At 31.3% G+C, this 11,619-nt stretch overlaps 1 pseudogene; it reads right to left on the reverse strand.

Moving 5' to 3' along the window:
* Positions 1-216: 216 nt before the first annotated feature.
* Positions 217-1,741, reverse strand: LOC120070198 (annotated as a pseudogene).
* Between the last annotated feature and the right edge of the window lie 9,878 nt (positions 1,742-11,619).

The raw sequence follows: 11,619 nt of genomic DNA on the forward strand, positions 1-11,619 counted from the left end.
TCTTGAGATTTTTCATCTTTGATACGCCATCCAAATCTTCTAAAAATGACTCTTCTGTTCTCATGACTCAAGGTTTCTAGACTCAGGGAAGAATGTCTTAATATTTTATATTCCTTTCTGCCAAGAAGATAAAAACAGAAAGAACGAATATGACCTGCCTTAAGTTGGTCACCTAAAAAGATGATCCCACAAACTCCTATACGGATTCAGACCATCCTAAATTCCATCGAGTTGTTCCATTCCGATGAGCAAAAGATAATCAATTGCAAAATTATGAATCCCACTGCCATCACGACTGAAAACCTGCATCGAAGCCCCAACAAGAGATGAGAATTCCCCATCTCTTGTTGGGATACCCCAACTCTAAGTATATTCTTCAATTTGTATCTCCACTCCTTCTTCCCCATCTCCTTCGCTGCTAAAGTTATCACCAATCAGAGACCTATCGAATACAAACAACCTCCCAATATCTGTTCAAGAATAAATGAATAAATTTATCATAAAGTTTAAAGTAGGAAGAAACATGTATTTTAAGAGAATTAAATTGGGAACTAAATTTTGATTTTGTCTCTAAATTTTTATATTTGTATCTAATAAGTCTTTGAACTTTAAAAAGTATATATAATAAGTGCTCTAACTTTTAATTTACATTTTATAGGTATTTTTATACGTTCAAAATGTCTCGAGCTCTTAAATTTTTTGTGTAATAAGTCTCTTGACATTTGTATCTTTTTGTAGTTGATCACTCCATCCCCTTTGCAAGATATTCAAAAAAAATTTTAGAAAAAATAATAAATTTTTCTATGAAAACCGTGATTGGATGATTAGGAGATGCAAGAAAATGGATCATATGCATGTCCAAAACATTTTTTTAGAAAGAAGTTATATATATATAAATATTAAACATAAATTTGAATTTTGCTTCTAATAAGACATTAAACTTTAGTACATGTAGGATGAGTATGAGCAAAATGCAAGAGTTGTTCTTGAAGACAATCATATTTTCATTAGTAGGTATACACCCACTGTTGGTAAAAATAGAAACCGTAGTAAAATTTGAAAAAATAAGGGAATTGATGCCTTTGATTTCAAGCACTAGCTTTGTAGGGGACCATAATGATACATATGAAATAAAAAAGAACCAAGAACATTCACTGCCAAAAGACACTCAATTATCGTATGACCAAAACCTTCAAACATGATTTTGAGACACTCAACTCATCAATGGTGGTCGTCATCGTCGCAGACATCCCACTTTCCATCTTGATGGACCAAGCTAAATCGTCCTGGTGATTTGTTTCGTTCAGATATTTCAATCAACGAGAGAGTTGAAACCCGACGATAGAGACGAAGACTTCGTCGCCGCCAAGGAACATGAGATCATTTGACAACAGATATGCTCGATACTGAGACGGCAAGTGAAGGAAATGTTTGGGGAGGAGGAGGTTCTCTAGTTTTGGTGAGCTTTAGAGCTCCAAAGCCAAAGAGTGGGAGGTTTATGAGGATTTGGGTGAAGGAGAGTAGAGTGAGGGGGTTATAAATAGGTGGAAAATTTGTATTATTTGATCCTTTGAAATGTGGTTTTTGTTTTGTAAGTTTTAGATTTGAAACTCCCTATTAAACCACCGTTAAGCTAACATAGCCTCATCAACTATCCTAGAAAAAATTAAAAAATATTTTACGAAAAATTTACCATAAGAAAATTATCTTGATTGAAGAACTCAGTCAATTTCACAAACATGGCATAGTTCTAGAAGTATTCAAGTTTTTTCTTTTTTTATCTTTTTTTTTTAAAAAAAAAAAAAACTTTCTTAGTACTTGAATTTTTAGGAATAAGTAAACTTAGGTTCCAAAAATTTTAGAGTGTAAATTATTTGTTCTATACTTTTTAAAAGTAAATTGGTTTGGTCTCTAAAATTTTAAAATATACTCTCTTTTTTTTTGTCCATAAGTTTTTAGGAACAGATTTAAGAGATCCAATGTGGTGTTACTCTTTTCATTTGCTATGATAATTACAAGTAGAAGAATTTGTATTCTTATCTTCAAGCCACATGAGCTTAATCAGCAAAGCCAAGAACCAAATGTATGTATTACAAAAAAAAAAAACAAAACAAAACAAAAAAAAGTAACTTTTTTTTAAAAAAAAAATTGTTTTCATGGTTGATGTGGCATTTGAAACTAAAAAGAAATAAAATAAAAAAGATTTGGAGAATTGTTATTTTTAACTTAAAAAAAATTTCACCTTACAAAATTAAGGTCTTTTATAAAAACTACTTTTTCTTACTTTGTGAGATTTTAAGTAGAGGGTCCACATGGTCAAAATACCATTTTATCAACATTCAAGAATCTTTAATTTTATATTTTTCTAATACAACTTTTCAAACTCAATTTTAATTTTTAACTTTACATGTCATTTTTCCATTTTGTTTTTCACCACGTTTTTGGTAAGTTTCAACCAATATTTCTTGTAAATTTTTTTTGTTATTTTTAAAGAAAAAAGGTGGAAAACAAAATTTTGTTGGGATTTCTTGTAAGGAATGAAAATTCATGGTAAATAAAAAGTTCTTATGTAAAATTTTCCTCAAAATTGAAAATTGGGAGAATTCTATAAATTTCAATTCTTACTAGAAATAAAACTAATTCAAACTTTTCGAATTGGGTAAAAAAATTGAAATTAACTTAAGTTTGATAAAAAAAAAAAAATAGAATTGGTAAAAAGAAAAAAGAAAAAAAAAGCTACTAAAAATTTTCCAATAAGCTAATTGTCTTGTAAGAGCTTACAAAGGAAATTTTGGTTAGCTTAAAAGTTTAAAGAAATTAGGTTAACCAAAATTTCTTGAAACTTTTTTTTAAAAAAAGTTACAAAGTTAAAATCACCCTTACAAAGTCAACTTTATGCGAAGTCTAACTTTTTGAAGAAGCCAATCTTACAAAAAAAGTCAATCTTCATAAAGTTGGTTTTCTCATAGGTTGAGTTTTACTTTAGTCAACTTTTTTTCTTATTTTTTTAAGAAAAGTTTGAAATTTCTCTTGTAAACTTACTGTTAAGTTTTTTACTAAGAAATGAACTTATTGGAATTTCTAGTAAATTTTTATTAAGAAATCAGCTTATTGGAAACTAACCAATTTCATTTTCAACTAAATTTATGGGATAAGTTTTTTTTATTGTTTTATTTACCATTTTTATTCTTGAGTTGTAGAAAAAAAACTCCTATGAATTTTTCATAAAAATTGGAATCTACGTAAATTTCTACATTTTCCAATTCTTACCGGAAATTTGAATTCCAATTTTTCTAGTAAGTTTAATTTAGTTTTTTTTAACTTAAATTTACGAGAATTCTTGTAAGGAGATATTTTTTTTTTTAATTATTTACCATTATTAGTTTTGAGTGAAAAAAAAAACTCTCACAAATTTCTTGTACTAATTGGAATTTATTGAACATTCCCCAATTTATGTCAGGTAATAACTTTTTTACTAGAAATTTTCCAATACTTACAAAAAAAATCTCAATGAAATTTTGTTTTCCAATTTTATTTTCTTTTAAAAATAACAATAAATTTGCCACAACATTGGTTGAAACTTCCAAAAACATGGTGAAAAACAAAATGCAAAAATGAAGTTTAAAGTTTAACATGGAAATTGGGTTTAAAAAGTTGTATTAGTAAAAAGTAAAATTGAAAACGTGAATGAGGGACAAAATGGTATTTTCACCATGTGGGATCCTGCACTTAAAATCATAAAAAGTAAGAAAGGTGTTAGAAAAAGTAATTTTTGAAAAAGATATAAGATGAAAACTTTTCTATGTTAAAAATAGCAATTTTCCAAAAAATTTCTCTATCTTTTTCCATATTATTTTCTTAATTTCACATTATCATATATATATAAAAAAATAAAAAAATAAAAAAAATTACTTACCTTAGTAAACAATAAAGGCAACATCATAGATATTGATCCCAAATTTTGGTCAAGGGAAAACTTGCACGTGACATGAACGAAAAATTTGTAATTTTTGGGGAAAAAGTGATTAGAGTGAAAGAATGGGCGTCGTAGACCTCTTTCCGCCAATCAAATAATATTTATTTTTCATAATCCAACACTATAACTAACAAGTAATCTTAATGGCAAGATCGAGTCAAACCACAAAGAGCCTAAGATAAAACTTCTATAAGTTAAATTAATCTTCAGAAAACAGTAAAGATGGGGATGTTTTGAGATAATAGATTGAAAGATACACGAGATCACCAATTTAGATGTTGTTGAACGTTCTATGGATTAATTCAATGATTAATATGCACGGTTCATGGGTTATCTATTTATCAAGCATAATCGAATGTCTAGAAAAGTCAAACAAACTCCCTAAAGAAAACCAACGCGGATGGTGATTCCTAAATCAACTAAGTGTTGTCACACAAGTCTATTAACTAAGTAATCACATTAAGCACTTGGATCGTTAGAACATTAGATTAAATTGGTCAAATCTAGCCTAACGCATTCTATTCCCTAGGCTTTGTTATCTTTCGTTATTGGATTATCCTAGAAAAGCTAGCAATCAAAACCTATTACTACTCAAATTAAGCATGCTATTGATATAATTACAGATACTTATGGTTGGGATTGATGCCTTAAATCTATGTGGGTACGGTAGTTTTTAATTGTAATGTACAAACGATTTATTTATTTAATAAAATATGAGATATTACATTTAGTAGTATTAATCCAAAAAATCAATAAACTAACATCCAAGGTTATAAACATGTATGTAGACACATACAGGTGGATCATGTTTAAGTGATAACCTAAATAATTTGTAATATATGGATAAGGTTGGATACCTTATACTGACATTACAAATATAGCCTGCTTTGTAGATATTACAATTGTTGTAAAGTGCTACAAATGATCTAATCATGATCATTCATGTAGAGACATGTGAGCAATGGTGTTCTATACAAAAAGGTTCGTATAAGAACAAACCACGAAATAAATAGTCTCATCATATAAGGCCGCCAATAACAGTGACTTACATTTCACCAAGATGACCATAGGTGACATGACCTAAATCCTAGTGAGTTGTGAACTCTTCCGGCGGTACAAATCAGGGTGAAAGTGGTCAGATCGCTGACTCAATAGTCTATCATTTTGGGGACTCGTCTGATTCGGGAGTTGGGAATACAGCTACACAAGACAGAATTCACTCCTTCCATAATGTCGAGTAAGTAGATAAATTGCTCCCTTAAGGGCTGATTCGGGGTTTGAACAATGTAGCGTCACACCCTCTCTTAATGCGAGAGAGGTTTGGTCATGTAACTACAGGGGAAAATGATAATTTTGGCTCAGTTGTACTTACGAGCAATTTGTGAAGGGTCATCACACTGTGGATTATTTATATCCAATGGACGTAGAAATAGATGTTGAGTAATTTAATTAAAGAAGTTTAATTAATTATTCAAAGTTGAGGTAAACATCTTCGTGAGGAGCAAAAATATATGGTAGAAATTACAGTATTTTTGAAAATTTTAAAGATTTAGGTATATTTTTTACACAAAATACAAGATTATTATTATTATTATTTATATAATTTGGTACATATATATACGAGGGAAATCGAATATTGCTTGAAAACGTGCAAACGACTGAAAATGTAACAAAAGAGAAAAGAAAAAGTTGAACCGAGATCGGAGAAAAAGGTGGAGATCGGAGGTTCTTATTCTGGCCAAGAAAGTTAAAAAAAATGTCGGAGATTGAAGATAAAGGCTCCGAAACGATAAGCGAAGGGTCGCCGGAGGTTCTTATTCAAGACAAAAACATTGAAACGGTGTTAGAGATTGAAGATAAAGGCACCGAAATGGCCGACGAATGTTCTTGTTCGAGACAGGAATGTTGAAATGGGGCTAGAGATTGAAGAAGGCACCAAAATGGCCATGTAAGGGCTATCAGAGGTTCTTGTTCGAGCCAATAGTGATAAAATGGCTCTGAAGATCGAAGAAAAACTTGGAGCTGGTGAAGGACCGTCGGAGGTTCTTGTTCAAGCTAGGAATGCTAAAATGGCTCTGGAAATCAAACAAAAACTTGAAGCTGCGTTGGGTTTTATGTTCTGAAACTCGTGGTTTGTAAACAATAAACTAATAAATATATATGTTATTAAAGTTTGATTCGTTCATGTGGAGACACTATCGGATGCGGCCTATTTTGTAGATGTTATAATTGTTGTAAAGTGCTACAAACGAAGTGATCCTGATTCGTTCATGTGGAGACATCCGAGTTGAGGAATCCTATGCAAAGAGTTTGTATAAGATGGAACCAAAAAATAAGTCACTCTACTGTTATAATGTTGTTTACTGTTTAAGACTGATTATTTCAAAGCGATGACCTAGGTAATTTGACCTTACTTCTAAGCTAACTATGAACTCCTGTTTATTCAGGATTATCTTTAGATTTGCATGTGGTTGAGGGTTGGCTCAACAACGTCTGTTCAATAAGCATCCCATTTTAGGGTATGAAATTCTCTCATAGCCGCTTTTAGGGATAATAGAGAGGTTCCCTTGAGTGCTAACTTCGAGTCTTGAATAAGGGGCATTAGAGAATCAATGGAACTTAAGAAACAAGATGTAATCTCGGAGGTAAAATAGCTTTTGACCCAGCCGTTATTACGAACAACCTGTGAAAGGTTGACTTAGTAATTATGGCTATATCGTGTGCAACTACTGAGCTTTAGTGGAATGACCCAGTAGTTAACGAATGTTGGTTAATACAGGTTAGAGTTTAACCCGTTAATCTTGGATCGTTGGAGCCCATGATCTATAGACATTAGATCCCTACTAGCTCATAAACGGATTAAACCTTAGAATTTGAAACATTCAAATTTGAATTGAGGAAATCATTAATTATATATGATATAATTAAACGTTTAATTATCGAATACAACGAAATTGGAGAATTGGATAATATTTAAATTTGATTTAAATATTAATTAGATGAATAGGAATTCATGATAGTGGAATTGGTATTTTAATTATTTAATATCGGATATTAAATTATTTTAATTAATTAAATTGTTTACTTAAATTAATTTTATTTAAAATTAATTATTTGAATTAATTTTATTCAAATTTGAATTTTTGAATTTTTGAATTTTATGAAAGTTCAAAATATATAAATCAATTTTATATTAATTTGATTTTGGAAAATTAAATTAAATAATTGATTTAAGTGGGTTTTGTCCACTTTCTCCACCTCCAATTCCACTATCTTCTTAGTGTTTCGTGTCAATTAGTTATGCAATCCGATTGTACGACTAAATTTTTTAAAAGCTAACAACTTATTCGTTGCATAGGATGATGTCATGCAAAAGGTTGAAGAAGAAAAGTTCTTCTTGACATTCTTCACCACAAAAACTAATTCTCTCCTTAATTCATTTTGGATCCCACAATCCAATTTAAGGTCCAAGAGAATGGTAGGGAATATCAACTGGGTCTATAAGATTTTGGAGTCAAGAATCAAGCTGAATTCGAAGTTGAAGAGGAGGTCTTCAAAAATATATTTTCAAACTCTATTTTATGTTATGAACATGCTTTCTTAAATGCTAAAATTGATGTCCATTGCATGCTAACTCCAAGCTGTTGGAGGTTCTTATTTAGGTCAAGCCTAAGACTATTGAAACTACTTTGGAGATTCAAGAAAAACTTGAAGTTGGCGAAAGGCCGTCGGAGGTTCTTATTCTGGCCAAGAATGCTGAAACGGCTCTTGAACTTGGGGCTAGCGAAGGGCTGCCACAAAACTCTGAAATTCTTAATCCGGCCAAAAGTGTCGAACTGACGTCAAAACACACTCGAAGAAGAAGGGTCCCTTATAGAGCCCTGCAAACCCGTTGGCCACTGTGGATGCTTGGCCTGAGGGATACACTGCAATTTCTGGTATATGGACCCTTCCCAAATGTAGATGAGCTGAAATTTTTTTTCAGCACGTATTTAGTAGATGAAGTGAAGCAGCTAGTATGAGATTCTTATTCAAAGCCAATTTTCTTTGAATTCTTATAGTATTTACTGGCCATAGGATAAAAAATTTAGTCAACCAACTTTTACTTTTACATTACCTTCAAATTTTACTTTAAATTTTGGGTGCACAACTTTTATAATGCACAAAATATAGTGTTAAGGATCACAAACAACAATAAAACTCATTCTCATTTCTCTTCCACTCTTTCTTTCATTTCCTTCTCTCTCCATTGTTCCCCTTCTCCTTCTTCACACAAAACACCTTAAAGAGAAGTTTTCATTTGTGATGTCCGTTTGAACTTCACGTTGCAGGTCTGTTAGAGTTGCAGGCTCGTCGACTCGCCCAGCTTGTTTTATCTCTTCTTAGGTGCGCCACCAGCTCTGTGAATAGCATGCTACCAAATTCGTCGTCACCTCTGATGTCTAGTCATACGATCACAGTCTTCGAACTTCGATTTGTTCAAGATCTTTAACGTCCAATCTATTTATATGGGTGCGAGTCTTATATTTTGGGAACTGGAATTCGAAGGGATTTGAGAAGTTGAATATGAAGCGGAAAAAAAAGTTGTGGTTGAGAATTTTTATTTTATTGTGGCCAAATCAATATGGTTTTTTTAATTTCCGTAGCTTTTAAGAAGGATTTGGCTGTAAGAGAAGTATCTCTTAATTCTCAAGCTTATTTTGGTTTTTTTGTTTGTGGGCTTTTATTACTACTGGTTAAAAGATATTAAAATTTTATGGTAACGATAGCGAAGTTGAAGATATGATTATGAAAATCTGCTGAGTGTGGATTGGACAACAAAAGAAGCGGTTATTACTAATGGAAGAGTATGCATTCCTCCATTCTTTTAAAGTTTGATCTATTAATTAATTTTTTTTTAAAATATATATATAGTTGTTGTTTACTAGATTTATGTGGTTGTAGCTGCCATCAAAGGCATAAATCAAATCCTTATGAGAAGCTTATTAAATTTTATGAGAAAAATGCTCTTCTTCATCAGCTTAAGATCATGTGTTCATGGTGCCGGTAATGAATTTTTAGAAAAAAGTAAATTTCGACTGGACCTACCAGAACAAAAAAAAATTACTGACCATCGTGTGACCATCGTGTGTATGTGTATATATTTATATCTAGCCCATCAAAATAGATGGTTACAAACTAATTCCATCTTATAAGATAGCTTTTATAAGAGTGTTGCGAAAACAATCCTTGTGTGACTATTAGAAGTCATCACAATGAATTTTATAGTTAAGATGAAATTAAAATTAAAATTACGAAATTGACTCTTGACTCTATTTTTCCTCGCAGCCAAATATTTTCAAAAAGATTTTGTTTGCATTGAAACCATAAACAAACACATCAACTCTCATTCTTTGCGTTGAAACCATAAACAGACACATCAACTCTCATTCTTTTCCTCTCTGCAGCTATTTTTTAAACCTTACTAAAAATGGTATTCAGCTCATACTCTAACATAACTCTTGTCGCAATCAATTGTTTTCAAAAAGGTTTTTCTTGCACTAAAATTCTAAAAAAAACAATTTTTTTTCTTTTCTACCTTGTGGTTGTTTATGAAACCTACAAAAAGCTTAAAATCTATTTCTTCGAGGTTGATTATTTTCATAAAGGGTTTTCTTGCATTAAAAGCCTACAAAAAGTGCTATTTACCTCGGCTAATCAGCTCGTAATCGGGAAAGACTTTATCTATGTTTTTTTTTTTTTGTCTGTCATTGCCGTGTGTTTGTATTAAGGTTTGTGTCATTATTTTATTTCTCTTTTGGTGAAAGTTTTTTCGGCATTTGCATTCCCAATGAACTAAACCCATTCTTTTTTTTCTTTTTTTCTTTTCCATTTGATATTATAACCAAAAGAAATACACTCAAAATCTTACTCCTTTAGTTTCATTATCTGTAAATATAACTAAACCACTAGTTTGTTTAGGAAATTATTTTTTTAATAGTTATGTACAATATTAGAATGATTTCAATATTTTTTTTATGATATTATGAATTTGTGTAAGGTTCAATATAACATTTTTTTTGGATAGTTTTGATTTACTAAATCCAAATATATGCTCTAAAGAAATATTCTTCTAAACTTACTCACTTTTTTTCCAACATTAGAACATAAATGAAAACGATATAATTGAAAATTTTATATTACTATGACAAAATTAATATTTTATATAGTCTAACTTTTTAAAAATTTATATAACTACTAAACAGAAATTTTTACACAATGAAATAATTTTAGAAAATTTAAATCTTTTTGTAAACTTATTGAAAGCATATGATGTACCTATTAGACACTATTGAAATTTAGGACCAAATATATATAATAATATATTTTTTATTTACTAACAATCTTTTATAACAACATTGAACAAACAACCCTTAAATTTTATAATTACGTGAGGGTAAGATGAAATTCAAATTATAATTACTAATTTATTTTAGACCTTGTAACTTAATGTTTTAGAAGAGTATTTTTTTACTTGAAACCATAAATAAAACACAACAATTCTCATTCTTTTTCTCGCTGTTTTTGAAATCCTAGCTATTTAGCTGAGATTATATTGACTATACTTCTCTTTGCGGCATGTTGTTTTCAAAAAAGTTTTTATTGCATTGAAATTCTAAAGAAACGTAGAAAATTCTTATACTTTTCCCCTTTGCAACTATTTTTGAAACCCTACAAAATAATGCTACTTAGCATGCAATCGGCTAACTATTTTTTAAACCCTACAAAACAATGCTACTTAGCACGCGATCGGCTAATTTCAGACAAGTTTTTCATGTGTTGACAACTAAAATATCGCACAATTCTTCTTTTTTTTTCCGCTAATTTCATGCTAACTCCAACATGTTGACGGTTCTTATTTAGGCCAAACCCAAGAATGGCTATGGAGATTGAAGAAAAACTTGGAGCTTGCAAATGGCCACCGAAGGAAACTTAGAGCTGGAGAAGAGCTACTGGAAAACTCTGACTTTCTTAATCCGACCAAGAATGTCGAACTGGTACCGGAAAACAAAGGCTCCTTATTTCTATAGATGCATTGAAAGCACTGCAAGTCCCGTGGCCACATGCTTGGCCTGATGCAATTATGGGTGCAAGTATGGACCCTGCCTTAATCCAAGAGAAAGAATTCCCAGATGTAGATGAGCTGAAATTTATTCAGTAGAAGAGGTGAAGCAGTTCTTATTCAAGCCAATTTACACAACTTTTACTTTTAAACTACCTTCAAATTTATTTTGAATTTTGGGTACACAACTTTTATAATAAACAAAATATAGTGTTGACGATCACAACTAGCAATAAAACTCATTCTCATTTCTCTTCCACTCTTCCTTTCCTCTCCCTCTCCCTCTCTCCATTATTCTCCTTCCCCTTTTTCTAAACCCTAATTCCTTGGAGTTAGGGTTTCAACGTGAAACACATTAAAGAGAAGTTTTCATTTGTGATGTCCGATCGAACTTCACGTTGCAGGTCTGTTCGAGTTGCATGTTCGTCAACTTACCGCCAGTGTCGTTGATCTCTTCCCATCATCGTCGAATCACGTGTCATCGGCTCTGTGGAATCGCCCACCACCAGCTCTGTCGAATTGCACGCCACCAGCTCCGTGA

Source organism: Benincasa hispida, chromosome 1 (assembly GCF_009727055.1).
Source record: "Benincasa hispida cultivar B227 chromosome 1, ASM972705v1, whole genome shotgun sequence".
NCBI classification, from domain to species: Eukaryota; Viridiplantae; Streptophyta; class Magnoliopsida; order Cucurbitales; family Cucurbitaceae; genus Benincasa; species Benincasa hispida.